Here is a 26,642-nt window from a genome sequence, read left to right on the forward strand (position 1 = left end):
AGTGCCCGCCCCGCTCACTTTCCCGGGGCCCTGTGTTTCCTCCCCTCTGTGCATCGAAAGCTGCTGGGAGCACTTGATCCAACCTGGGCTTCCTGTCCCTGGTGCACTGTCTCCCTCTGGGAAGTTTGTTTCTCTTTAGATTTCTTCCACCTTGACATTCAGGATTTGGAAGAGTGTCTCCATGTGACCTGCACGCACGCCCCACTCCTGTGCTGGGTTCTGGCTGGTCTGGATGACATAGTTTCCTCTTTTCCCACCAGCCTATCTTTTCATGTGCTTATTTGCCATCAACATGCTTTCTTTGGTGAAGGATTTGATCAGACATTTTGCCCATTTAAAAAATTAGGTTGTTTGTTTTCTTGTTGAGTTTGAGAGTTCTTTATATATTCTGGATACAGTCCTTAATGGAGTACATGTTTTGCAAATATTTTCTCCTAGTTTGTAGCTTGACTTCTCATTTTTATGTATATTTTGAAGATCAGAGGTTTAAAATTTTCATGACATCCCACTTATCAGTTTTTTTCTTTTATACATCATGTCTTTTGTATCATACTGAAGAATTCTTTGTAAAACTGGAGGTCTGTAAGATTTTTATTCTTATTTCTCTTCTTTCTTTTGGAAGTTTTTGGCTATTACATTTAAGTCTATGATATATTTTGAATTAATTTTATATAGGATGTGAAGAAAATGTCAAAGTCCTTTTTTTCCTTTTCTTTTTTGTATATGGTATCTAGTTGTTCTAGCACCATTTATTAAGAAGAGTATCTTTTACCCATTCAGTTGCCTTGGAACCTTTGTCAAAAGTCAATTGACCATATATCTGTGTGTTTTAAGGGAACCTGGGGTTTGACTTAATCGGGAATGGTAAGACAGGCAGATATGGAAATGACTGGCATGAAGGAAGAAGTTTATACTCACAGATCTTTATACTCCTAGAAATAGGAGGCAGAGTGGGGCATTCAGGGCCACATGGGGAAGCACCAGGGTCAGTGAGGAGTCAGAGAACAGGTGAGGCAGGGTCAGCAGATTTAAGATTGGATAGTTTGAATAATTTCAGCAGGCCCAAGGGCATGATGTCTGGTACCTGACCCTAGGGTGATTAGGTCAGGTGGATAGTGGCCCAGAGAGTGAGGGCCCCATAGAGGAGGTGGTTGGGGTGTGGGCTCTGAATTGGATGGTTTGTATTTGAAAGGTGCCCCCAGGGTGAATTGTTTATCCTACCTCTAGAAATTGGCTAACTCTAGGAGGGCTGTTCCTCCAGAATCAGCAAGGCCCAGATGTCAAAGCACAAGAGAACGAAAAGTTAAAAAACAAAACAAAACATGGTTAACAACATGTGGACTATTTCTGGACTTGCTATTCTGTTCCTTTGATCAATTTATTTATCTTTATGACTGTAGCTTTATAATAAATCTTGGAATAAGTTCTCCTACTTTGTTCTTTTTCAAAGTTGTTTTGGCTGTTTTATTTTCTTTGTATTTCCATATGGATTTTAGAATCAGCTTAGCCTGCTCTGATTTTGATTGAGATTGCATTGAATTGATAGATCAGCTTGGTGCAATTGACATCTTGTTGGACAGAAGTGCTAAGAGGGGACATCCTTGCTTTGTCCCTGATCTTAGGGGAAAGCATTCAGTCTTTTACCCATATGTGTGACGTTAGGTGTAGGTTTTTACTGGAGGTCCTTTATCAGGTTCAAAAAGTGCTCTTATATTCCAAGTTTGGTGAGGATTTTTTTTCATGAGTGGTATTGAATTTTGTCAAATGCTTTTTCTGTATCTTTTGAGATCATTATATAGTTTTTCTTTTTTTCTGTCTATATGGTCCATGCATATAAATGGTTTCAGGCATACCTCAGAGATACTGTGGGTTTGGTTCCAGACCACAGAAATAAAGCAAATATTGAAATAAAGTGAGCCACATGAATTTTTTTTGTTTCCCAGTGCATGTAAAAGTTATGTTTATACTATACTTTAGTCTATTAAGTGTGGATAGCGTTCTGTCTAAAAAGCAATGATACCTTAATTTACAAATATTTTATTGCTAGAAAATGCTAATCATCATCTGAACCTTCAGCGAGTTGGAATCTTTGTGCTGGTGGAGGGTTTGAAATATTGCAAGAATTACCAAAATGTGACATAGACACATTAAGTGAGCAAATGCTATTGGAAAAATGGCACTGATAGACTTACTTAACACAGTGTTGCACAAACGTTCAATTTGTAAAAAACACAATATCTGTGAAGCGCAATAAAGTGAAGTGCAATAAAATGAGGTTGCCTGTATGTTGTTTTTTTTGTTTTTTTAGTATAAAATCAATTGCTTTTCTGGATTGAAATCCACTTTGTCATGATGTATTTTTTTATATTGTATGATTGGATATGCTAAAATTTAAGAGTTTTTGCCTCTATATTTATGAGGAGTATTGGCGTGTTTACCTGTAGTGTCTTTTTTTGGTTTTGGTATCAGATTACTTCTTGCCTCATAGAAGGATTTGGAAAGTGTTCTCTTGTATTCAATTTTCAGAACAAGTTACTAAGAAATTGGTATTATTTCTTCCTTGAGTGTTTCTTCCATTGAAGCCATCTGGATTGGCTCTTTTTTTTGGTGGGAAGGTTTTTAACTTGAATACATTTAGAGTTATCTGGTTTTCCTTGAGTGAGTTTTGATAGCTTTATTGTTCTAAGAATTCCATTTAAGTTGTTAAATTTATTGGCATGCAATAGTTCCTAACATTCCCTTATTATATTATATTTATTTTCTTTTTACTGAAGTGAAATTCACATACTACACAATTAATCATTTTAAAGTGTACAATTCAGTGACATTCAGTGAATTCAACAGTGTTGTGCAATCACCACCCAGTTTTCGACTTTTTCAGAGTCTGAGACTTTTTCATCACCCCAGAGAAACACCCCACACCCACTAATTAATCACTCTCCATATTCCCCTTTCCCCATCATCTGGACACCACTAATCTGCTTTCTGTCTCTGTGGATTTACCTATTCTGGATATTTCATGTAAACGGGATCATACAGTATGTGACCTTTTATGTCTGGCTTCTTTCTTTGAGCATAATGTTTTCAAGGTTCATCTGAGTTGTAGCATGTATCAGCACTTCACTGCTTTTTATGGTCACAGAATATTCCATTGTTTGGACATATTACAATTAGTTTATCCATTCATTCGTTGATGGACATTTGGGTTGTTTCCGCATTTTGGCTATTGTGAATAATGATGCTATGAACAATATCTGTTTGATTCTCTCTTTTCAGTTCTTTTGGATGTATACCTAAGAGTGGAATTGCCGAGTCATATGATAATTCTGTGTTTTGCTTTGTGAGGAACTGACAAACTGTTTTCCACAGAGGCTGCACAGTTTTACATTCTCAGCAGTAATATATGAAGGTGCTTATTTCTCCATGTCCTCACCAACACTTGAACATATATTGTGTTGTTATTGTATGGAGTGCCCTAGAAATGTCAGTTATGTGATGCTGGGTGACAGTGTTGTTTGAGTTCCCTATAGCTTTTACTGACCTTCTGTCTAGTTGTTTTGACCCCTTTATTAATATGTAATGCCTTTTTTTTATATACTTCTGATAATATTCTTTGCACCAACATCTACTTTTTCTGATGTTAATATAGCCATTCCAACTTTCTTTTGATCAAGGTTAGCATGGTACATCTTTCTCCATCCCTTTTAATCTATTTGTATATTTATTTTTAAAGTGGGTTTTTTATAAATATTGTATAGTGAGGTCCTGTTCTTTATCCAATCTTAAAAATCTCTGTATTCTAAGTAGGTTGTTTTAGACCACTTATACTTAATATGATTATTGATATGATTGAATTTAAATCTATCATTTTGCTATTGGTTTTCTACTTGTCCCATTTGCTATAAGATCCTCTTTTTTTTTTTTGACTTATTTTGGGTTGACTACTATTTATGATCAATTTCATCACCTTTACTAACTTATTAGCTATATCACTTTGTTTTTAGAAGTTGCTTTGGGATTCATTGCATATATCCTTAACTTATCACTGTCTGTCTTAAATTGATATTATACTAGTTCACTTATAGTATAAAACCTAACAACAATATACTGCCATCTCACTTCTCGTGGCCTTTACGTTACTGTGTCATGCCATTTTACTTCTACACTGCTATAAACCCCACAATACATCGTCATTATTTTTGCTTTAAATAGTCCATTATCTTTTAAAAACAATCTTACAAATTAAGAAAAAAGGCTCATATTTATTCATGAATTTTGTTTCCAGTGCTTTTCATTTCTTTTTGTAGATCTAGATTTCCTTCTGATATCATTTTTCTTTTGTATGATGGACTTACTTTAATATTACTTGTAGTTCAGAAGGGTCGGTGATGAATTATTTCAGCTTTTGTTTATTAGAAAAAGTCTTCATTTTGTCTTTGTATTTGAAAGTTATTTTCACTGTTATGGTATTTCAGGTTGACAGTTTTTTCCTTCATTACTTTAGAGATGTCATTCCATTGACTTCTGGCTTGTTTCTGGGAAGTCCTTGTCCACCATGTCTGTGTTTGTCCCTCTGTACATAATGTTCTTTTTTCTCTGGCTGCTTTTAAGATTTCCTCTTTGGGTAAGTTGATTACGATGTAACTTGATTTGATTTTCTTCATGTTTTCTTCTGCTTGAGGATTGTTGACCTTCTTGGATTTATGGGTTCATAATTTTCATCAATTTTTGAAAATTTTTTTGTCATTATTTCTTTAAATACATTTTTGTCCCATCCTGTTCTTCCCCCCTGAGTGTTAAATTACACAAATATTTCTGTGTTTTTAGGGAAGAGGGAGTCTTTCCCTATGTTTCATTTTAGATCATTTCTGTCTGCACAGATAGTTTTGTCTGCACATTGACTGATCTTTCCTTTTCTAGTATCTAATATGATGTTAATGCCATCTAGTGTATTTTTCATTTCAGATATATTTTTCATCTCTAGGTGTTTGATTTGGGTCTTTTAAAAAATGCTTTTCATGTCTCTCCTACATGTTATGCTTTCCTCTATCTTCTTGAACATATACAATGTGTTTATAATGGCTGTTTTAAGGACCTTATGTGCTAATTATTTCCTTGGGTAATTTTCTGGTTCTTTTTCTTACTGATCAACTATCCTCATTATGAGATATATTGTCATGCTTCTTTGCATCCATGGTATTTTTTTTTTAAATGAATGAAAGACATCATGATTGTATATTGTTGGGCTCTGTATCCTTTTAAATATTTTAAACTTTCCTCTTCAAATGTATCTGTTACTTGGAAAGTTTAGACCCTTCAGTGGCTTGTTGTTGAGCATTGTTAGGCAGTACCTAGTTTAGTCTGGTGCTCATGTGGCCCTGCCACCGGGGCTGTGCTCTTCCAAGTGCCAAGCCCAGTGGCCCCCGTGTCACAGATTCCTTAGTCCGGTTGTCGGGAGTGTGGTCCGTTCCTGGAGCTGTGGCAGTCACAGCGATCCTTTGTCCTGCTTCTCACTGCTGCGCCTTCCCTGGCCTCAGGCTCATGTGCTGATCAGTGTCCTGGCAAAGACCCAAGCGAACCCCCACCAGTCTCTGGAGCGTTTCTCAGCTCTCTCCTTTCTGGTCCTCTGCCCTGCTGATTCTCGCTGCTGTTGCCTCCTTGAACCTCAGCTGTTTCCTCATCTCAGGACTCCCCCAGGTTTGCCTAGGTTCCCCCTTCCTGCACTGTGGCCTCATAACCCTCCCAGAGCTGTAGGCTGGGCACCCAGGATGCACCACATGTGTTTCCTCCCTCAGGGTCATTGTCCTGTGCTCCCTGTTGTCCCACGTCTGAACACCTGTGTCTCATGTCTTTTGGCTGGTTCTTCATTGTTTGAGGCTGGAGAGTTCCTCCTCTTCTGTCATGGCTGGAAGTGGATGTGTCTAACGTTCGCCTGGTTTTCAGTCCTCACTGGACAGACGCCTCTGGGCTGCCTGGAGGAGGCTCGGGCAGAGCTATTTACCTGCCTGTAGAGTCTGCACAGGCCGGGCTCGGAGGTCCTGCTGTCTGGGCAGAGCACTCTTCAGACTTGGAACTGAGACCATGTGGGTGGGCATCTGGGTGGGGGGTCCTACCTACACCTCATCGTGGTCTTCTCCTTACTACTCCCCACAGACTTAAAGGGGTCTGGGAGTCAACGCTGCCCTAGACTTCCATCAGGTTTAGGACTGTGGGCCAGGGTTCAGGGGAGCCTGGGCTCTGAGCGTTTATTGGTATCTTTTAAGTTCCAGACTCAGTTTAGAATCTAACCACCTTTCATGGAATTTTTTTCTCTTGGGAGACTGCCTTTGTCCTTCCAAATAACTGATTTATGACTACATTCTTTTAAAAATTTATTTAGTTTGATAAGGCTTGATATCTAAGATGATAGATCATTCTTTGGGTTATTTTCTACCTATGATTTCCAGTTATAATAATTTTTTTAACCTGTTTACAGGGCTGCCTACAGACAGAGAAGCTCTTCACATGGTTCCATGTAAGTAGTGCTTCTTATGATGCCGTTGGAGAGGTATGTCTTTAAATTAAGTGATTCTTTCCACGTCAGCTGAGTTGTAAAGTCTTGCTTGCATATGAAGCCATGTGTCTTGCTGACTCTCCTTATGGCCTGGTTTCATGTCACATGAGGGATGTGTTACAGGTCAGGTGCAGCAGCAGTGTCCGTGATGTGCACGTTATCCCTTCTGGCTTCTGTAGAACCAATATTTAAAAAGAGGGAGTTTCCTCCTTTTGTTCTAACCTTTCTTCTTCAGAGTCAACCTGACTAAACTGTCCAGAAGGGGCCTGGGAGCCAGTTGTTAGCATGGGCTGAGTGGACAGTGCCTTTGTCCCGTGTTCCAGCAGTGACAAGTGTGTGCTGTGGCCGTGAAGGCATCGTGTCCAGGCCCCACGGACACCTCTTTGTGGCCGTGACTCCAGTTTTGCAAAACTACCTTGAAAGGATTCCTTTTAAATTTATCCTTAAGATGCCTTTGTTTTTCTAAAGCTTATAAATGTTACTTTCTAAAAGTTTTCAGTGGTCTTGCCCGGAAGGCTGGTGTGTTCAGGCTGGCGGCTGATGTCATGCAGTGCCGGCTCTGCTCACACGAGCCCCTCACCGTGCCCTGCGGGGCAGGTGCTGTTGTTCTGCCCACTTCTCAAGGCTCGGGGAGACGACGTCTCTGTGCTTGTGGGTGGTGAGACGGGGGTCTGAGCCGAGGCCTCCGACCTCACGGGCCCACGTCCACATCACGATGGCAGGATAAGTGGGAGCTGCCTTGACGGCGGGATGTGGGCCCCAGACGCGGTGTCCGCCTGTCTCTTCCTGGTGGCCTTAACTGCAGCCCCGAGCGGCCGCCGTGGCGTCCTGGGCTCAGCCGATCCTGATCGGAGGGCGCTCGCTGTGAGCGCCACAGTGACCTTCCGGCCTCGTCGCCAGCAGTCCCCTCAGGAGACACGAGAGACAGTGGCGAGGAGTCAGGGAGCATGTGCACACGGGGACGTAGGGCGGGTGGGTAACTGGACGCCCGATAGTTGAAGGGGAAAGTTCTTAGGTTACAAATTGCTTGAGCAAAGACCTTAATTGCTCTTTCATTCATTCAGCAAATATTGATAGGGCCAGCCACGCTTCTGGAATCCCAGCTTCCTTTATTACATCTGTGGGGGTCACACAACATAAAAGTAATAAGCAGATGCATCACGTAGTGTGCCGGGTGGTGAGCTTGCCGGGGAGGAACAGAGAAGGGTCGGGGTCGGGGGTGCGGGGGCAGTTGATGGGGGTCAGGGCAGCCCCTGGGAAGGGGCATCTGAGCAGAGCCTTGGAGGCACCAGAGTGGCCCCTGTGGGTGGTGGCGGGCCCAGGGGAGCCAGCGAGCGAAGGGGCGGGGCCCAGAGATGAGGGCAGCGGGGACACATCGGGGCCCTTGCTCACTGCGGACAATGCTGCTGAGTGTGGGAGCGGCGAGTGGGTAGTCTTTTTTCTCTGTGTTGGATTGTATTTTCAAACTAAAACTGTTATAATACCTGCTTCTTAGAGGACATCCAAATCCCAACTGGCTTGGGACCAACTTTGTAATTGTGCAAATCTGGGTCTAATTTTCACAGAAATCCCGAGGGAAGGGCCTCTGGAACTCAGGCATATAAACAACACCCTGTGTGTGCTGGGCCTCTCTCCCCTAGACTTTGGTGTTGCCCACATCCCTCCCCCTGGCAGGCAGGGCAGTCTGACCGGTCTGCAGTTCTGGAAACAGCCAGCATGCTTGGGTGGGGCGGGCTGGCCCCGGCTACTCCCCCTGTGCGTGTGCATGGCCCCAAGGGTCTAGTGTGGGCGCTAGAGGAGGCCCCGGCACCCAGGCAGAGGCAGAGATAGCCGGGCAGTGCGAGCTGGCAGGACTGTGGTTCCAGGGGACTGCGAATCCCCTGAGGCTTGGTTAAGGCAAGGCAGCAGGCTTTTTATAGGGCGCCTGTGGCCTCTTCTGTGAGCAGGGAGGGAGCTGTTAGGAGCACTGAGCTGGTTGGAACAGAGATGAGTCCGCTTCCATTGGCAATCTCAATCTCGACTGAGCCCTGCAGAGTCTTCCTGCGGGATTCCTGGGCGGGGGTGGGGGGTGACGAACCAGAACTGAACTCATCTGCAGTGGATGTTCCCCAGAGGACGTGGTGGATCCGGAAGAACTTGTTTTTCCATTTGCACGTCTTCCGAGAACTTTCCACACTTCTTAGAGTCGGGCAAGGGGCAGTCTTCCGTGGAGCAGCCGCAGACAGGCCTTTCCCCGCCTCCGTGTGTGCCTGTGCTCAGATCCGGCTGGGACCCTGACCCCGGTTTGTTCAGCGGGGACCTGGGCTCCCACAGCCCGCCCCACGCCCCCGCCCAGCTCGGGGCTGGGCCTTCAACCGCACTAAGATCAGGGAATCAGCAAATAGTGATAAGGAAAACCTTGTTGAAAATTTTATTTACTTTGAAGTCTTTTATTCTTTGTAATACTGGGAAAGATTATTTGCTTTCTAGGCTTTCCCCCCACCCTGCATTAAGATAACGACTTTCACTACACAATTGGAAAATATGAAAAAGAACTTTAAAGCTCACCTATAGTGAGGGCAGACAGAGCCCCCCGACCGGGACTCCTCCCTTAGGGCCTCCTTCCCCCCGCACTACCCGTGCCCTTCTCGGTGGCCCTCCACCTGCAGCCGGCGGCTCGTGGGGCAGCCCTGTGATCACCTTCCCACAAACACCCGCGGTCCTTCTGGTCCCGCCACTGTCCCCTCCGCGCAACAGCAGTGTGGTGGTGCCCGGGAGACCGTGCGGCCCTGAAGACTGGCCGAGGGCCTGGGGGACCCCAAGCCCGCCCCAGCCCAGCCTCGCCTCAACCCCTAGCAGGTTTGCTTTGAACTGAGGCCCTTCTTGTGCATCTGATCTTTCTTCCTCAGATTTCTGATGTAATCAGGTTTCAGTCTCAGCTGATGACCGCGCCTCGTAATTCAAGGAGAAAAGCGGAAATAGGAAAATTGTGGAAAGCCTGATTAAAAAGCAGTCAGACTCTCAGCCCCGCTCCCACACCTGGACAAACCCCTTGCCCACCCTGGCTGCAGACTGGAGGGTGGAGCGGGAGCGCGGGCACAGCAGAGGGCACTGTCCTAAACAGAAGGCGGGGCCGCGCTCAAGTGGATCCTGCAGCCTGTGGCCCCAGCCCCTACCCAGTCGGCCCGCAGAGCACTGGGAGCCTGGGGTGGGCCTTCGGGCGCGGGCTCGTGGAGCAGGCAGGGTGACGGCCTCCGGTGCTGCCGTCCGGCTGGTGGAGTGGCAGGGTGAGGCTCCAGGAGAGGGTCGTGGGCTGCCTCCTGCTGCGGCTGAGGGGTCAGAAGGCGGGGGGCCCCTGCCTCAGAGTTTGGAGGTAAATTAACACTAAGTACATAGAAAAGTAAGCTAACAAGCAAGCCTCTCACTCACTCCAGGAAACACGCGTACAAGAGGGAGATGCAGCGTGAGGTGTGAAGAGCAGCTCCGGCGCCGCCTGTGGTCCCTGCTGACAGCGGGTGGACGGGGGTGTAGCACTTGGAGGGATGCGGGGAGGGTGTGGGTGGGGAGGAGTGTTCCTCCTCAGGCTCTAGGTGGAAGCTAGTGGGTGACACACAAGATCCTGGAGTCAAGAAGAGCCATACAAAGCCGGTCATTAGAACTGAGGAGGGACATAGCAAAAGAGGGAAAAAGAGCAAGACGCCTGTGGGGCAGAGGCGGGCAGAGGGCAGGCGCCACTGCTCCCCATCAGCTCCGTGGAACTCTGACTGTTAAAACTACGTACGTTTGTAATTTTGTTAAAAATAAAAAGTAAAAGGTTATATTTCAAATGCTGTTTCACACCCCAAAATTTGAAAGCAGCCCCCCAGCCCCTCCGCTCTCTGCTTCTGCCGGGCCGAGCTCCCCTGCATGGCCATCTGGCCCTCCCAGCGGGGCTGTGTCTTCACCACTTGGCCAGATCGTGTAGCCCCTGCCTTGCCGAATCCGGTAGAAGATCTTTCTCCTTGGGGAGCTGAGCTCTGCAGCTTTAGGCCAGCAGAGCCGCCCCTTCTGGTGTTGTGTTCTTTCAAAGGCTCCAGGACCCTGTGCTCTCCTGGTTTTGCATGTTTGTTGTGCGTCACGTCCTCCTGCTTCCCCCGCCTCCCCACCACGCGTGAGCCCGCCTTGACGCACAGCACATTCTCGGTGCTCAGAGAGGACCCTGCTGATGGTCGGTGCTTGGGGACTACGGGGTCCAAGGCACTGCTGCAGACATTTTGGTCTGTTTCACTCCAGGTTCTGCCTCTGGGGTTAAGCTGCATGCATACTTCTGTGCCCTGCTTTTAAACAGAATGGTATACGGCAAAATGTTCCACGTTACCATCTGAAAACATTATTTTTAAAAGGTTGCGTAGTTTCCACTCTATGGATGTAGGTATTATTTTGTTAAATCACTCCATTTCTGTTCAATGTATTTGGATTGTTTTCAGATCTGGCACTAGTATCGGTAGTCGTGAGGTGAATTTCCTTGTGCATAATACGTCCGTCTCCCCCTTCCCGAGGCAGTATTGCGGTGTTTGTCCACGTGGAATCCTGGGTCAGAGGAGAGGGACATTTTAAAAGAGGCGTCATGTGCGATTGCCCAGTTGCTCTCGAGATGGTAGATTACAGCAGCGTGAGTGCCTGGGCTCCTGGCCCCTGAAAACCTAGGGCTTTATGCGTCTCTAAAAGCCGAAAAGAAGTACAAGCAGGTTGAGCTTTTCGACTAGAGCTAGTGTGTCCTTCCTCATGTTTTACTGAAGACATTCAGCTTTTATGTTGCGGCTTTTATTTTCCCCAAAGAGTCATTCACCTTTTAATCTGACGTTGGCGTTTGGAGCCATTACATCAGTATTTTCCTCTGTGATATCACCTTCTATGGCATTTACATTTGGAAAATCCTTTCCGCTCCTGAAATGTGGGTAGTCACTTCTGTTTTCTTTTCTGCTTTTGCTTTTTGCATTGACATGTGTAATCCACTTGAGATTTAATTTGATGTATGTTATCGGGTGAATATATGTTATTTTTGCTTACAGATATTGAAAACACTATTTATTAAAAATTACTTCATCTTCCCAGTGATTTGTGCTGCTACTTTTGTCCTATGTGTGCATCTTATATGATAACGTTGTATATATTAGTGTCTATTTCTGAATTCTCTAACTGATCTGTTTGTTCTTGTGCTGGTACACTGCTTTAATTATTTTAGTTTTATGGTATATTTATTTTGGCTATTCTTGGCTACTCAATTTCTAGATGAACTTTAGGATGATTTTCAAGTTAGAAAGCTGATCAGATTGGGATTTCATTTCAAATGCATCAACCTATAATTTAAATGGCAAACAGCTGATATTTTAGCAATATTCAGTTTTTAAAAGAGGAAGATATTCTGTTTCTTCATTTATTCCGTTATTAGCCTTCAGTTATATTTTATAGCTTTCTTGCTGTAGGTTTTCTCTTTTGAGCTCTTTTCTAACTTGTTTACATTATCTATTTGTTGTAATTGGAGTTTTTCCTATTACATCTCTCTAATGTTTAATAATGTATCAAGTTGTATGTATTGCATAAAGCCATGCTTCTAATTGCAGTAGGTTTGTCAGTTGAATTTTGACTTATTCCTGACTTGACCCAGATGTTTTCACCGTGAACTTCACAGTGCTTGCCGTGGCTGTCTGTCCGGTACATCGTGTTCATCAAGTTACACAAGTTTCCTTCTGTTGCTCTTCTATTAAGTTGTTTTTTGAAATCAAAAATAAAAGTTGCGTTTTACTCAATGCTCATTCATTGCTGTTATTACGATAGTCACAGGATTTCCTCCTTTTATCTCTTAGTGTAGAGAATTCCAATGATGAAATTCCAAGTGTTGATTCTTGGAATAAATCCTGTTAGGTCTTATTGATACTTTTGAATCTCTTCCAATTGTAATACCTTTTCAGTATTTTATTTGGGCTAGAATGAGGGTTAATAATAGGGTTAGGGCTGGAGTTAACGTTAGTACTAGAATTGGGTTCCTGTGAGCATTGTTATTGTAAAGGTTAGTGTGAGGGTTACGGTTTGGACCAGGATGTTATGCTCTGTACACTTCTGTGTCGGACCCAGGGGAGAAATGCCCTAGGGCTTTAGGGAGCTTGGTTCCGACCTGAGGGCAGCTACTGTGGAGCCGTGAGTACTGAGAGTAGCAGCTGAGCCCATGGGGGACATGCCTCTGCTGGCACACAGAGCGCCCCAAACACGGTGGCTTTAATGCGGGCAAGGTCGGTTCCCTTGGCTATAACAGGCCTGGGGTGGATGGGCTGGGCTCCACGAGGCCCCCTGCCCAGAGGCCACGCCCACCCCACGCCCTGGGAGGCCTGTCACTCTGTGGTCCTCCCTTGCTCTGCTGTCTTGACCTCTAGCTGCAGCTACTCAGCCGGTGGGAAGCAGAAGGGGCACGATGGAGGGCAAGCAGCTGCCTTTTCAGGGTTAGAAGCCCGAGTTATACTAGCTGTGTCACAGTCCACAGGACCGCTGTATGCTAACAGCGTTATGCGGCACCAAGTGGATTGCGGCAGTGTTAACGCAGGACAGCTGTGTGCCAGCGGCGGTCCGAGGACCAGGTGTGCGCTAGCCGTGTGATGTGGTGGCCCCACACCCCCGGAGGCTGGGCCCGCCCCGTGCAGCCACAGCTCTGCTGCCACGGAGGAGGGAGAGGGGTCTGGGGAACGGCCAGCCGTCTGCACAGGCAGGGATGAGGCGTGTGAAGCGTGAGAGGACAGGACGGCAGAGGAGCCCACCGGCTGTGCGGGCGGGAGGGAGGGAGCCCCACCTGGCCGCTCCCCGCCCCCAGGAGCTCTGCCAGGGCCCTGTCCCGGGGTCTCGCTGGCAGCGGTTCTGGCATCTGTGGTGCGTCCTCCTGCCCACCCCACGCCAAGGTAGCAGGGCCTGCAGGACGGGGCGGCGGTGCGCACCAGCCACTGTGGAATCGTGGAGACGCAGAGCTCGTGCTCCGAGAGGGAAGGCGTTTCCACACCCTCTGGAGGAGCTCGAGGAGGGAAGGAGAAGTGCGGGGGCTGCAGCTGGCGCGGGGCTGGCTCTGCTGCTCCCCCGCCTCCCTTCCAAGGCTCTGACTCGCTCTTCCTTCCGCCAGGTGTCTCACAGGCCTGGCACCTCTCCTGGGGCGCTGCCCTACTGGGCCCACCGAGGCCTTAAGGCACCCGTTCCCTCCCTCCCTTCCTTCCTTCTCTTGGCTTTTCTTTCTTTTTCCGTGGAGCATGTTCAGTCTGGGCTCTTTTTTCTGCTCTTGGAGACGCTGGCGAGTGCTGTTGCCCCAGAGCAGCCTGGCGTGAAGGGCTGATAGGTTTTCACGGGGTGACTCATTCCTTCCTCCCTCCACTGCCTGCGCGTGGCCAGGCTGTCTGGCGGCCCTGCGCGCAGAAACAGTGGTGGAGCTGGAGCTGTGTGGCTGGCCCGTGGGGCCGGGGAGGCGTGCGGGGCTGGAGGACGAGTCGCCGCTAGGTATACTTCAGACAAGCAGGAGCCAGCCTCTCTGTGTGCTTTATTTACAAACGTGCCGCGTGTTCAGTAAGCAGCTGGCGGCTTAGCCCTTGCTCTAGCGAGAGTGGGTTAGGTGTGCCCCGGGCTGGAGGGCTGTGCCCCACCTTCAGCCCTGGTTAGGGCGGCCTGGTGTTTTCTGCCCCGGGGAGTGTCTTGCACGGCCACAGGGGCCAAGGATGCTTCTACTTCTCCAGTTAAACACACTCGCTCTGCTTATTCAGGCCTCCATGTTCTTTCTCCGAAACTCAAGTGGCACTTAATGGGTGATACCATTCGGTTTAGCGTGCGCTCCCAGGCACTTTGGCATCAGGGAGGCTGTCTTCTCTTTGGATGTGAGGAGTAACCATTGGTACACTCCAGTAACACTGAGCTGGAGAGACGTTTTCAGTGTGGGCCTTCACCTTTTCCAAGAGCTCTGGCTGTTTCACTCTTTCAGGGCACAAGGCTATCACCCTGCAGCTTTGTTCACCCTGTAACCGGTTCCCAGTGCTTGATTTTACCCGCCTGTCTCCCAGCTCTGCATCCTAGCACGCCTGTCATGAAAGGCCTCCGCACCACTGAGCGCACGTGCTCCGTCTGTGTGGAGCCGGGGCCTCAGGCCAGACCCAGCAGGCTGGGTGCAGCTGGAGCGCAGCTGTTCCTGGACGCACAGCAGTGAGCTCTTCTCATCGTCCCCTGTATTAATTCGGCAGAGTGTGGGTGAAAATCATGGGAAGAGAACCTTCCAGTAGGAGCCCTCCTGGGCCAGTAGAGTCAGCCTGGGGGTCCGGAGACTGGTTCTGCTTCCAGCCCTTCTCCCGGATCACCCTGTGACCTGGGCACCTTGGCTAGGTCATTGTCCCCGTCTGTGCTGCTTCTCCATCTGTGAGACTGGATCTCCTTACCTGTCCTGCCCAGTCCCAGAGCAGGAGGTTCAGGCCATTTAAGCTTCTACGGAGAGGGCAGGGAGCATCAGGGTCTTTCCAGGGGTAAATGTATGACCGTATGAGAAGATGGTCATAGTATTTGCTGTGTTCCAGGCAGAAGTTCCTCCCTGGGTCCCCACAATTCTCCAAGTCCTCTGATTAGCCTGTTTTGTCAGCAAAGAAACCGAAGTCAGCACCAGAGCAGAGTCAAGTCCAGAGCTCCCCTTCCAGACCTTCTCGTAACCCCTTCACTTCACCACTATTAAATGGTATGAAGTTCAGACTTCAAGTCTCGTGGCCAGGTTATTTACAGGAAATTGGGCCATTTTCCGTTTTCACAAGCAGTCTTGGAGAGTGCCTGTTATAGCCCAAGGTAACACTGTGCGCTGGTGCAAAAGGTTTTTCTTTTTGTTTGTTTGGTTTTTTCTCTATCAGTGAAGTTGAAGTTTTTTTTTTAATTGAAGTATAGTTGATTTACAATGTTGTGTTAATTTCTGCAGTATAGCAAAGTGACTCAGTTATACACATATATACATTACTTTTAAAATATTCTTTTCCATTACAGTTTATCATAGGATATTGAATACAGTTCTCTGTGCCATACAGTAGGACCTTGTTGTTTATACATTCCATATATATAGCTTACTTCTGCTAACCCCAACTTCCCACTCCATCCCTCCCCCAGTCCCTTCCCCCTTGGCAGCCACAAGTCTGTTCTCTATGTCTGTGAGTCTGTTTCATAGATAGGTTCATTTGTGTCATATTTCAGATTCCACATATAAGTGATACCATATGGTATTTGTCTTTCTCTTTCTGACTTCCTTCACTCAGTATAATAATCTCTAGTTGCATCCATGTTGCTGCAAATGGCATTATTTCGTTCTTTTTTATGGCTGAGTAGTGTTCCATTGTATATATGTACCACATCTTCTTTATCCATTCATCTGTCGATGGACATTTAGGTTGTTTCCATGTCTTGGCTATTGTGAATAATGCTGCTGTGAACATTGGGGTATATGTATCTTTTTGAATTAGAGTTTTGTCTGGATATATGCCCAGGAGTGGGATTGCTGGATCACATGGTAATTCTATTTTTTGTTTTCTGAGGAATCTCCATACTGTTTTCCAGAGTGGCTGCACCAACTTACATTTCCACCAACAGGGTAGGAGGGTTCCGTTTTCTCAGCATCCTCTCCAGCATTTGTTATTTGTAGAGTATTTAATGATGGCCATTTTGACTGGTGTGAGGTGGTGCCTCATTGTAGTTTTGATTTATATTACCCCTATAATTAGAGATGTTGAGCATCTTTTCATGTGCCTATTGGCCATTTGTATTTCTTCTTTGGAGAATTGTCTCTCTAGGTCTTCTGCCCATTTTTTGATTGGGTTGTTTGTTTTTTTGTTGTTGAGTTGTATGAGCTGTTTGTATATTTGGAATTTAAGCCCTTGTCTCGCATCATTTGCAAATATTTTCTCTCAGTCTGTAGATTGTCTTTTCATTGTGTTTGTGGTTTCCTTTGCTGTGCAAAAGCTTGAAAGTTTGATTAGGTCCTATTTGTTTATTTTTGTTTTTATTTCTATTGCCTTGGGAGACTGACCTAAGAAAACATTAGTAGGATTTATGTCAGAGAATGGCAAAACATATTCCTTTTTTCCAGGTTGAGAGGGAAGAAAGTATGGTAAGGTGAGGACTGAAGATGTCCGTTGGATTTGGCGTGACTGAGAGGGAAACTCAGCTCAGTGCTGCCAGAGGAGGCCAGGGTCACTGGAGAGGGAGCATGTGGGTGGCTGTTTAAATGTCTGACTCTGAAAACATGGGTCTAGGGGAGAGTTGTCTGCTTGTTTTTTTTTTTTTTTTTAGAAATTCACGTTCTTTTTTTTTTTTATTTATTCATTTATTTATGACTGTGTTGAGTCTTTGTTTCTGTGCGAGGGCTTTCTCTAGTTGTGGCAAGTGGGGACCACTCTTCATCGCGGTGCGCGGGCCTCTCACCATCGCGGCCTCTCTTGTTGCGGAGCACAGGCTCCAGACGCGCAGGCTCAGTAGTTGTGGCTCACGGGCCCAGTTGCTCCGTGGCATGTGGGATCTTCCCAGACCAGGGCTCGAACCCGTGTCCCCTGCATTGGCAGGCAGATTCTCAACCACTGCGCCACCAGGGAAGCCCTGTCTGCTTGTTTTTTAACAGGAGATATTTGAATATGTTTAAAACCTGAAAAGGAGTTAGTAAAGAAACAAATTTTGAAGATTAAGGAGACAGAGAGAGCCTGGAATGCTGCTGAGATGCTGGTCTCCAAGGAGTCCGGCAGTGGCGTTTGGGTTTAGAGCACATGGGCTGCTGTTTGCCAAGAGTGGGATGTTCTTCTCTTACGCAGTCAGGTACCAGGCTTTGACCCTCAGACTGTGCTCCAGTATCTTCTGTGGGTTCAGTGCCTTCTGGCAGTGTGGCTTCCTTTCAGTCCAAATCCAGTCCAGATCCAGTCCAGGGTCTGGTCTTGGATCCACTTGTACTTGGTTGTCTGGGGTCTTTAGTCTCCTTTAATGTGGAACATTTTCACAGCCTTCCTGTCAATTTTCTGGCATTGGCATTGTGAAGAATATGGCGATATATATTGCAGATATTTTTTTCCATTTATTTGTCATAAATATTTTCTCATGGCAATTTTGCTGTGCCAAATATTTTTATTTTTTATAAAGTTCAATTTATCTATCTTTTATTGCATCTGGGGTTTTTAGTCATAGCTGGATAGTCTTTTCCTACATTCAAATTAAAGGAAAAAATCACTCATATTTAGTACTTGTGTAGTTTCATTTTTTGTTTTTTAAAAAATTTTCAGTATTTTTTTTCTACAGGATATTCATTTTCTTATTTTATTAACTTCTGTTCTTAGTTCCTTCCTTTTGCTTTTTGGGGTTCATTTTGCTGTTCTTTTCCTAATTTATATTAGATTTTTGCTCATTGATATTCAGCATTCTTTTCATATAGGTAAGCATTTAAAATGAAACATTTCCTTCTAAGTACAGCTTGTTGCAGTGCACAAATTAAGATATATAGTACTTTTATAATCCTTAATTTTGTTATGTTTCTACTATGACTTCTTTTTTGACTTATGAGTTATTAACAAGTGTTTCTCAATCCCAAACACATGGAGTTTTAAAAATATGTTAATAACATTAAATAACACAAATGAACCTATTTACAAAACAGAAACAGACTCATAGACTTAGAGAAGGAATTTATGGTTACCGGGGGGAAGGGCGTGGGGGAGGGATAGTTAGGGAGTGTGGGATCAACATAGACACGCTACTATATATAAAATGGATAACCAACAAGGACCTACTGTATAGCACAGGGGACTCTGCTCAATATTATGTAACAACCTAAATGGGAAAAGAATTTGAAAAAGAATAGGTACATGTATATGTATAACTGAATCACCTTGCTGTACACCTGAAACTAACACAACATTGTTAATCACCTATACGCCAATATAAAATAAAAAGTTAAAAAAAATAGATGAGCAACAAGGATGTATTGTACAGCATAGGGAAATACAGCCATTATCTTATAACTTTAAATGGAGTATAATCAATAAAATTTTGAATTACTTTGTTAAAATACATATATTATGTTAAAAATATACATTGTTATTTATATATACAATATTTTTGAATATTTTAATTTCTTGGTTCACTGCATTGTTGACAAGGTGATCTCTGTGTTCATCGTCTTTCACGTGCATGGAGGATGGCTCATGTGTGATCGAGCATCAGAAATGTTCTGTGCTTCAAAGCAGAACATATTCTGCTGGTTTGGAGTGTAAGATCTATGTATGTCCACTGGATGAAGCTTGGAAATCTTGTTTAAATTTTTTCTATCCTTTTAAATATTTTTCTCTGATACATCAATCACTGTGAGAGTTGTGTTTATAAATCTGCCAGTATGATTGTAAGTTTGTCTTTTTCTTATATTTCTGTTCGTTTCTGCTTTGTAGAAAATGTTGACACTTTCTTGGAGGGTACATGCACGTCTGGAACTATTGTAATATCTTACTAATAAATTGAGCCCTTTTATCTGTACGTGATGTGGTGTATAACTGGTCTTGCATCTTTGCCTTAAAGTAAATTTTCTCTGATACATTTGCCCAGTATATATTTTTCTTCCTCATTCTTTCAGTCTCTTTGTATGTTTTAGCTGTATCTTTCAAGATGGTATCCAGTGGAATTTTTTTTCCTCTCAGACCATCTTTGTCTTTTACAGATTGGAGAGTTTAGTTTACTTTCATGTACTTTAATTACTTATAGATTTGGACTCCTTCCTACAATCTTAATTTGGGCTTTCTGTTTAGCTCAACTTTTTAATGTTTATTTTTACTCTTCACATTTTTGATTGACAGATTATTTTTTTCCTCATCAGTTTTCTCCTTCACTGTATAATTTTGGCTTCTCTTATTTTCATGTTTGTCTTACATGTGTACTTGATTTATCAATGTTTAAAGTTAATCAGTATCTTTAACCATATCCCAAATGATATAAGAATCTTAAAATACTTTATCTTTGGTTATCCTCTCCTGACTCACATGTTATTTTCATTCTCTATTGTTGTATATTTAACGCCATGCAGCCCTCTTTATATTACACATCACTGTCCGTTTAGATGGGCTCACGCCCCACCACTGTCTTTGCTCTTCATTTCTTCTTTTTTTTTTAAAGAAATTCACGTTCTTTTATTTATTTATTTATGACTGTGTTGAGTCTTTGTTTCTGTGCGAGGGCTTTCTCTAGTTGTGGCAAGTGGGGACCACTCTTCATCGCGGTGTGCGGGCCTCTCACCATCGCAGCCTCTCTTGTTGCGGAGCACAGGCTCCAGACGCGCAGGCTCAGTAATTGTGGCTCACGGGCCCAGTTGCTCCGTGGCATGTGGGATCTTCCCAGACCAGGGCTCGAACCCGTGTCCCCTGCATTGGCAGGCAGATTCTCAACCACTGCGCCACCAGGGAAGCCCTTCATTTCTTCTTGTTCTTTAGATGCTGCTGCTTCTAAAGTGCATCATGGTGAGAGTGTTAGTAGAAAACAATTTTAAACTGAAAACCTTCTTTATTTTCCTTTTATGTTTTATTTTTAATGTTCAGAACATATTTTATTTAATAAGTCATTCTGAAGTTGTTTTACCTAAGATTGCTTTCAAAAATGAAAATCAGTTCTAATGGGAAAAATTGGCATGCAACATACTCTCCTTTAGGAAAAACTTTGTTTACATGTTCAAGAGTAGTGATATATCTTTGCCTTGTTAAATACATATATGATATTGCCATAATGAAAAGGGGTATCGTAGGAATAGTTCAAATATCTAGTAAAAAGTTAATGTTGAAAAACCAACATACCTTTTCAGTTCTGTTCTGGAAGTCTGGTGTGTTGACTTACTTGTTGGATCCTTGCCAGTGGGAGTTTTTTTTGTTGTTTTTTTTTGTGATTATTTTTTCACTGCCTTATTTCCTTCTCTGTGGTTGTTTAATTTTGGCTTGCAAATCTACCAAAATCTGCCAGTGTCTCTATTTATGACTCCTAGAAATTATTTTAAGTTTTCAGTAGCATTTTTTAAATTTTCATTTTTTCTCTTGTTACAGCTTGAAAATCCTCATGAGTTTTATGTTGAGCATGATATCATCTCTCAATGCCCTAAAGGCATAGATGGAACTTGCCATGGATCCTAGTTCAGGCTTTAGTAGGGGCTGAAAATTCAGTAACAGAGCAGCTGGTAACAGTTCCCACTCTTAGCTGAAAGCAAATAAAACAAAAATGTCTTGAAATAACTTTAAAATTATCTTTCACTTTAATTCTTAAAAGATATTTAAGAAAGATATTTCTTAACTTTCTGGGTGGAAAGTTACTTTCTTGGAGTTGGCAACCATAATATTCTGCTGTCTTTGGCTTCCATTGCTGTAGAGAAGCTACCTTTTAATCTAAATGATACTCATTTCAAGGAATTTTTGAAACTGGTTACTTTTAAGATCTTCTCTGTCTTTGGTGCTATATAGTTTCGCCATGGTGTATCTAGGTATAGATTTCTTTATGTTTATCCTTAATGGGAGTCATCTTATTTTTTTATTTTCACATCAAGTTTATTGAGGTATAATTTATGTAGTATAAAATTCACTTTTTTTAAGGGATACAGTTTTATGAGTTTTGACAAACATATGCAGATATTAGCTATCAACACAATCATAATATAGAATATTTTCCCCACCCCCAAATTCCCTCATGCACCTTCTCCCTTCACCTCAAGCCCCAAACACTGATCTGTTTGTTGTATCTGCAATTTTACTTCCTCAGAACATTCTATAAATGGAATCACAGTATGTAGCTTTTTGAGTTTGTTTTTTTTTCTGCTTACCCATAATGCTTTTGAGATGCATCCATATTGTTGTTGTCACATTTAATGAATGCACCGCAATTTTTTTATCCATCCACTGATTGATGGACATTTGGAGATTTACAGTTTCAGAGATCATGAATAAACCTGCTTTAAACTTTCTCACATAGGCCTTTATGTGGATGTATGTCCTCGTTTTTAATAGGTAAATACCTAAGAGTGGGCTTTTCTAGGTCATATAAGAAGTGTGTGTTTAACTTTGTAAGAAACGCCAGAGTTGTTTTCCTAAGTTACTGCACTATTTGGCATTCCCACAAGCATTTGCTCTTGAAATGTTAGCTCTCGACGTCAGTTTTTAAAATCTTATTCTTTCTAGTGGGTGTATAGTGGTATCTCATAGTTTTCATTCGCATTTTTTGATGACAGATGATATTGAACATCTTTCCTATGTTTATTTGCCATCTGTGTGTCTTCTTTGGTGAAATGTCTGTTCAAATATTTTGCCTATTAAAAATTTTGTACTAATTGTGTTATTATTATTGAGTTGTAAGGGTTTGTTGAATACTCTGGATACCAGTCATTTATGAGGTACATCTTTTCCAAATATTTTCTCCCAAAGTGTGGCTTGAGTGTTTATTTTCTGAACAGTGTCTTTCAAAACAGCAGTGTTTAATCTTGATAAAGTAAAATTTGTCAAATTTTTTTCTTTTATGGTTAGTGCTCTATTTCCTAGCCAAAAATTCTGTGCCTTCCTCAAGGTCACAAAAATTACTTCCCATTTTTTTCCTGGAAATTGTATAGTATTGGGTTTTACATTTTTCCCCTCTGATCCATTTTGAGCTATTGTTTTTTAATATGGTGCAAGATATAGGTATAGTTTCTTTTTTCCCCTGTGGATGTACATTTCTTTTAGCATGGTTTGTTAAGGACTGTTGTTTTCTCTGTTGATTGTCTTTTCTTCTTTGTCGGTCGACCATATATGGGTGGATCTATTTCTGGACTTTGTGTTCTGTTTAATTGCTTTATACGCCTGTTCTCTCACCAATACTGCAGTATTTTGGTTACTGCAGCATATTCCAGTAAGCCTCGAAATCAAGTAGGATGAGTCCTCCAATGTTAGTTTTCTTTTTCAAAATTGTTGGGTTTTTTTTTTTTTTAACTGGAGTATAGTTGGTTTACAATGTTGTGTTAGTCTCAGGTGTATTACAAAGTGATTCAGTTATACATATATATCTATTTTCTCAGATTCTTTTCCTTTATATGTTATTATAAAATACCGAGTATAGTTCTCTGTGCTATACAGTAGGTCCTTGTTGGTTATCTATTTTGTATATAGCAATGTGTGTATGATAATCCCAAACTCCTAATTTATCCGTCCTGCCCCTTTCCCCTTTGGTAACCATGTTTGTTTTTTAAGTCTGTGGGTCTATTTCTGTTTTGTATATAAGTTCATTTGTGTCATTTTTTTTTGGATTCCACAGATAAGAGATATCATAAGATATTTGTCTTTCTCTGACTACTTCACTTAGGATAATAATCTCTAGGTCCATCCATGTTGCTGCAAATGGCATTATTTCATTCTTTTTATGCCTTCTTACATAGGTTTATTCCTAGGTATTTTATTCTTTTTGATGTGATGGTAAATGGGATTGTTTCCTTAACAATCTCTTTCTGATCTTTCGTTGTTAGCGTGTAGAAATGCAACAGATTTCTGTATGTTAATTTTGTATCCTGCAACTTTACCGAATTCATTGATGAGCTCTAGTAGTTTTCTGGTAGCGTCTTTAGGATTTTCTGTGTATAGTATCATGTCATTTCTTTTCCTATTCTAAGTCCTTTGCTTTTCCATATAAATTTTAGAATCAGTTTGTCAATTTCTACACAAAAGACTGCTGGGATTTTGATTGGAATTGTATTGGATCTAGAGATCCATTTGAGGATAATTGGCATCTTTTTTGTTTCTTTATTTTTGAGATAAAATTCATATATCATGGCAGTCACCATTTTAAAGTGTAAAGTTCAGTGGTTTTCAGTCTGTTCTTTAGCTTGTGCATCCATCACCACTATCTGATTCTATAACGTCGTCATCACCCTTAAAGGAAAGTGTGACGACATTCCCATTAATAGTCATTCCATATTCATTCCTTCCTCCCAGCCCCTGGCAACCACTAATCTACTTTCTATCTCTATGAATTTGCCCATTCTGGACATTTCATATAAATGGAATCATACAATATACCACCTTTTGTGTCTGGCTTTTTCACTTAGCATAATATTTTCAAGGTCTGTGTATAATGTAGCATCTTTTAGTACTGTATTCCTTTTTGAGGCTAAATAATACTCCATTGTATGGATGCAGCACTTTTCTTTATTTATTCTTCAGTTGATGGATTTTGAGTTATTTCCACCTTTTGGCTATTATGAATATTTACGTATAATTTTTTGTATGAATATATGTTTTAATTTATTGGGTTTATAACTAGGAGTGGAATTGTGGGATTACATGGTAACTCTATGTTTAACTTTTTGAAGAAATGCCGAACTATTTTCCAATGTGGCTACACCATTTTACATTCCCACTAGCAATGTTTCAGTGTTCCAATTTCTCTGTATCACTTGCTATTTTCCAGTTGTTTGGTTCTAGCCATTCTATAGGGTAGGAAGTGGTATCTCATTGTGGTATTGATTAACATTTTTCTAATGACTAGTGATGTTAAGCATCTTTTCATGTGCTTATTGGCCATTTGTATATCTTCTTTGGAGAAGTGTCTATTCAAATTCCTTTCCCACTTTTTAATTGGGATGTCTTTTTTATTGTTGATTTATAAATTCTGGATACTAGACCCTTAGATATATAATTGATATAATTTTTCTCCCATTCTTTGGATTGGCTTTTCACTTTCTTGGTGGTGTGCTTTGGTACACAAAAGTTTTAAAATTTTATGAAGTCCAATTATGTATTTTTTCTTTGGTTACTTGTGTTTTAAAAACCTGCCAAATCCAATGTTATGAAGCTTTTGCCCTATTTTCTTCTAAGAGCTTTATAGTTTTAGCTCTAACATTTAGGTTTCTGATCCATTATGAGTTAATTTTTGTATATGGTGTAAATCAAGAGTCCAAATTCATTCTCTTGCATGTGGATGTCCAGCTGTCCCAGCACCATTTGTTGAAAAAACTATTCCTTTCTCCAGTAAATGGTCTTAGCATCCTAGTTGAAATTCACTTGATCATAGATGTATGGATTTATTTCTAGACTCTCAATTCGAAGCCATTATCTATACGTATATCATTATGCTAGTACTACACAATCTCGACTTCCATAAATTTGTAGTAGGTTTTGAAATTGGCAAGGTTGAGTCCTTTGACTTTGTTCTTCTTTTTCAAGATTGTTTTGGGTATTTGGATATTCTATTTTTTTGTTTTTTGTTTTGCAATTCCATATCAATGTTAGGATCAGCTTGCCCGTTTATGTAAAAAAAAAACAAAAAAAAAACCAAAAAACAAAGTCCTTTGACTTTGTTCTTCTTTTTCAAGATTGTTTTGGGTATTTGGATATTCTGTTTTTTTGTTTTTTGTTTTGCAATTCCATATCAATGTTAGGATCAGCTTGTCCGTTTATGTAAAAAAGGGCAGATAGATATTTGACAATGATTATCTTGAATTTGTAGATAAATTTGGGAGTGTTGTCTTGTTAAAAATGTGAAGTCTTTCAGTCCAGGAACAGAGGATGTCTTTACATTTATTTAGGTCTCCGGTAATTTATTTCAGTGATTTTTTTTTTTTTTTTTTTTTTAGTTTTCACGGTACAAGTCTCACTTTTTTTTTTTTTTTTTAACAGCTAACATTATTTATTTATTTATTTATTTATTTATTTATGGCTGTCTTGGGTCTTCGTTTCTGTGCGAGGGCTTTCTCTAGTTGTGGCAAGCGGGGGCCACTCTTCATCGCGGTGCGCGGGCCTCTCTTGCTGCAGAGCACAGGCTCCAGACGCGCAAGCTCAGCAATTGTGGCTCACAGGCCCAGCCGCTCTGCGGCATGTGGGATCTTCCCAGACCAGGGCTCGAACCCGTGTGCCCTGCATTGGCAGGCAGATTCTCAACCACTGCACCACCAGGGAAGCCCAAGTCTCACATTTTTGTTAAACTTATTCCTAAGTGTTTTATTATCTTCCATGCTATTATGAATGTAATTGTTTTCTTACTTTCATTTTGAATTTTTCTTGCCAGTGTATATAAATACAGCTGAATTTTGTACATTGATCTTATTATATCTTGCAACCTTATTGAACTTGTTTATTAGCACTATTTTTGTTTTTTTTTACAAATTCCAATCCATATACTCTATTTCTTTTACTTCCTTTATTGCACTTACTAGGATCTCCAGTATGATGTTGGTTAGAGATGGTGAGGATGGACATCCTTGCCTTGTTTCTGATGCTGGCGGAACAGCATTCAGTTTCTCACCATTAAGTGTGATGATGGCTATAGGTTTTCATAGATGCCTTTTATCAGGTTTAGGAATGTGTTAAGAATTTTTATCATGAAATGCTTGTTGAATTTTGTCAAATGCTTTTTCTATTGAAATAATGGTTTTCATTTTTAATCTATATAAATGGTAAATTACAGTGTTTGATTTTCAAATGTTGAACTAACATTACTGGGTCAAATCCTACCTAGTTATGATGTATTATGTGAAAGGGATTTTGTTAAGGATTCTTGCATGTATATTCATGAGGTATTTGGAGGTGTAGCTTTCTTTCCTTGAAATGGCTTTTTGTGGTTTTGTTGTTGACCTAATTTTGACCTCATAAAATGAGTGGGGAAGTGTTCCCTCCTTTCTTATTTTCCGGAGGAGTTTGTGTAGAATCCGTGTTCTGTATTTCTTAATTGTTTATTAGAATTTTCCATTAAAGCCATTTGAGTGTGGAGTTTTCTTTGTTGGAAAGTTTTAAACTGAATTCAATTTCTTTCACTGTTATGAGACTCTTCACTTCTTTGTGTGGATCCAAGTTTCCGTTTGATGTCATCATCCTTCTACTGGAGCAGCTTCCTTTAACATTTCATGGTATTTATCTGATATTAACTTCTGCCACATTTTACTCTTCTTCAAGAACCCCAATTACATCTTGTCAGACTTTCTTCCTCTATACTTTGTGTCACTTAACTTCTTTTCCAAATTCACCATTTGTCTATGGTCTTTTGCTGTAACCTATAGTAATTATCCAGAAGGGAGCCCAGAGAGACAAAGCAATATAAACAGTGAAAGAGAGGATAAAATACTTAGAGA

The 26,642-nt window shown here is 42.0% G+C and overlaps 1 protein-coding gene across 6 annotated transcripts in view; it reads left to right on the top strand.

The window, feature by feature from the left end:
- PCBP3 (poly(rC) binding protein 3) overlaps nt 1–26,642 on the top strand; it is a 211,351-nt gene that overhangs the window by 75,390 nt on the left and 109,319 nt on the right. For 5 of the 6 annotated variants that reach the window (XM_036851546.1, XM_036851549.1, XM_036851560.1 and 2 more), the window contains exon 2: nt 6,476–6,514. The exons of the other annotated variant lie outside the window; for it this stretch is intronic. The gene's annotated coding sequence lies outside the window, so the exon portion shown is untranslated. The remainder of the gene's footprint in view (nt 1–6,475; nt 6,515–26,642) is intronic. 6 annotated transcript variants of the gene reach the window in all.

The sequence above is a fragment of the Balaenoptera musculus genome, chromosome 4, assembly GCF_009873245.2.
Source record: "Balaenoptera musculus isolate JJ_BM4_2016_0621 chromosome 4, mBalMus1.pri.v3, whole genome shotgun sequence".
Taxonomy (NCBI): domain Eukaryota; kingdom Metazoa; phylum Chordata; class Mammalia; order Artiodactyla; family Balaenopteridae; genus Balaenoptera; species Balaenoptera musculus.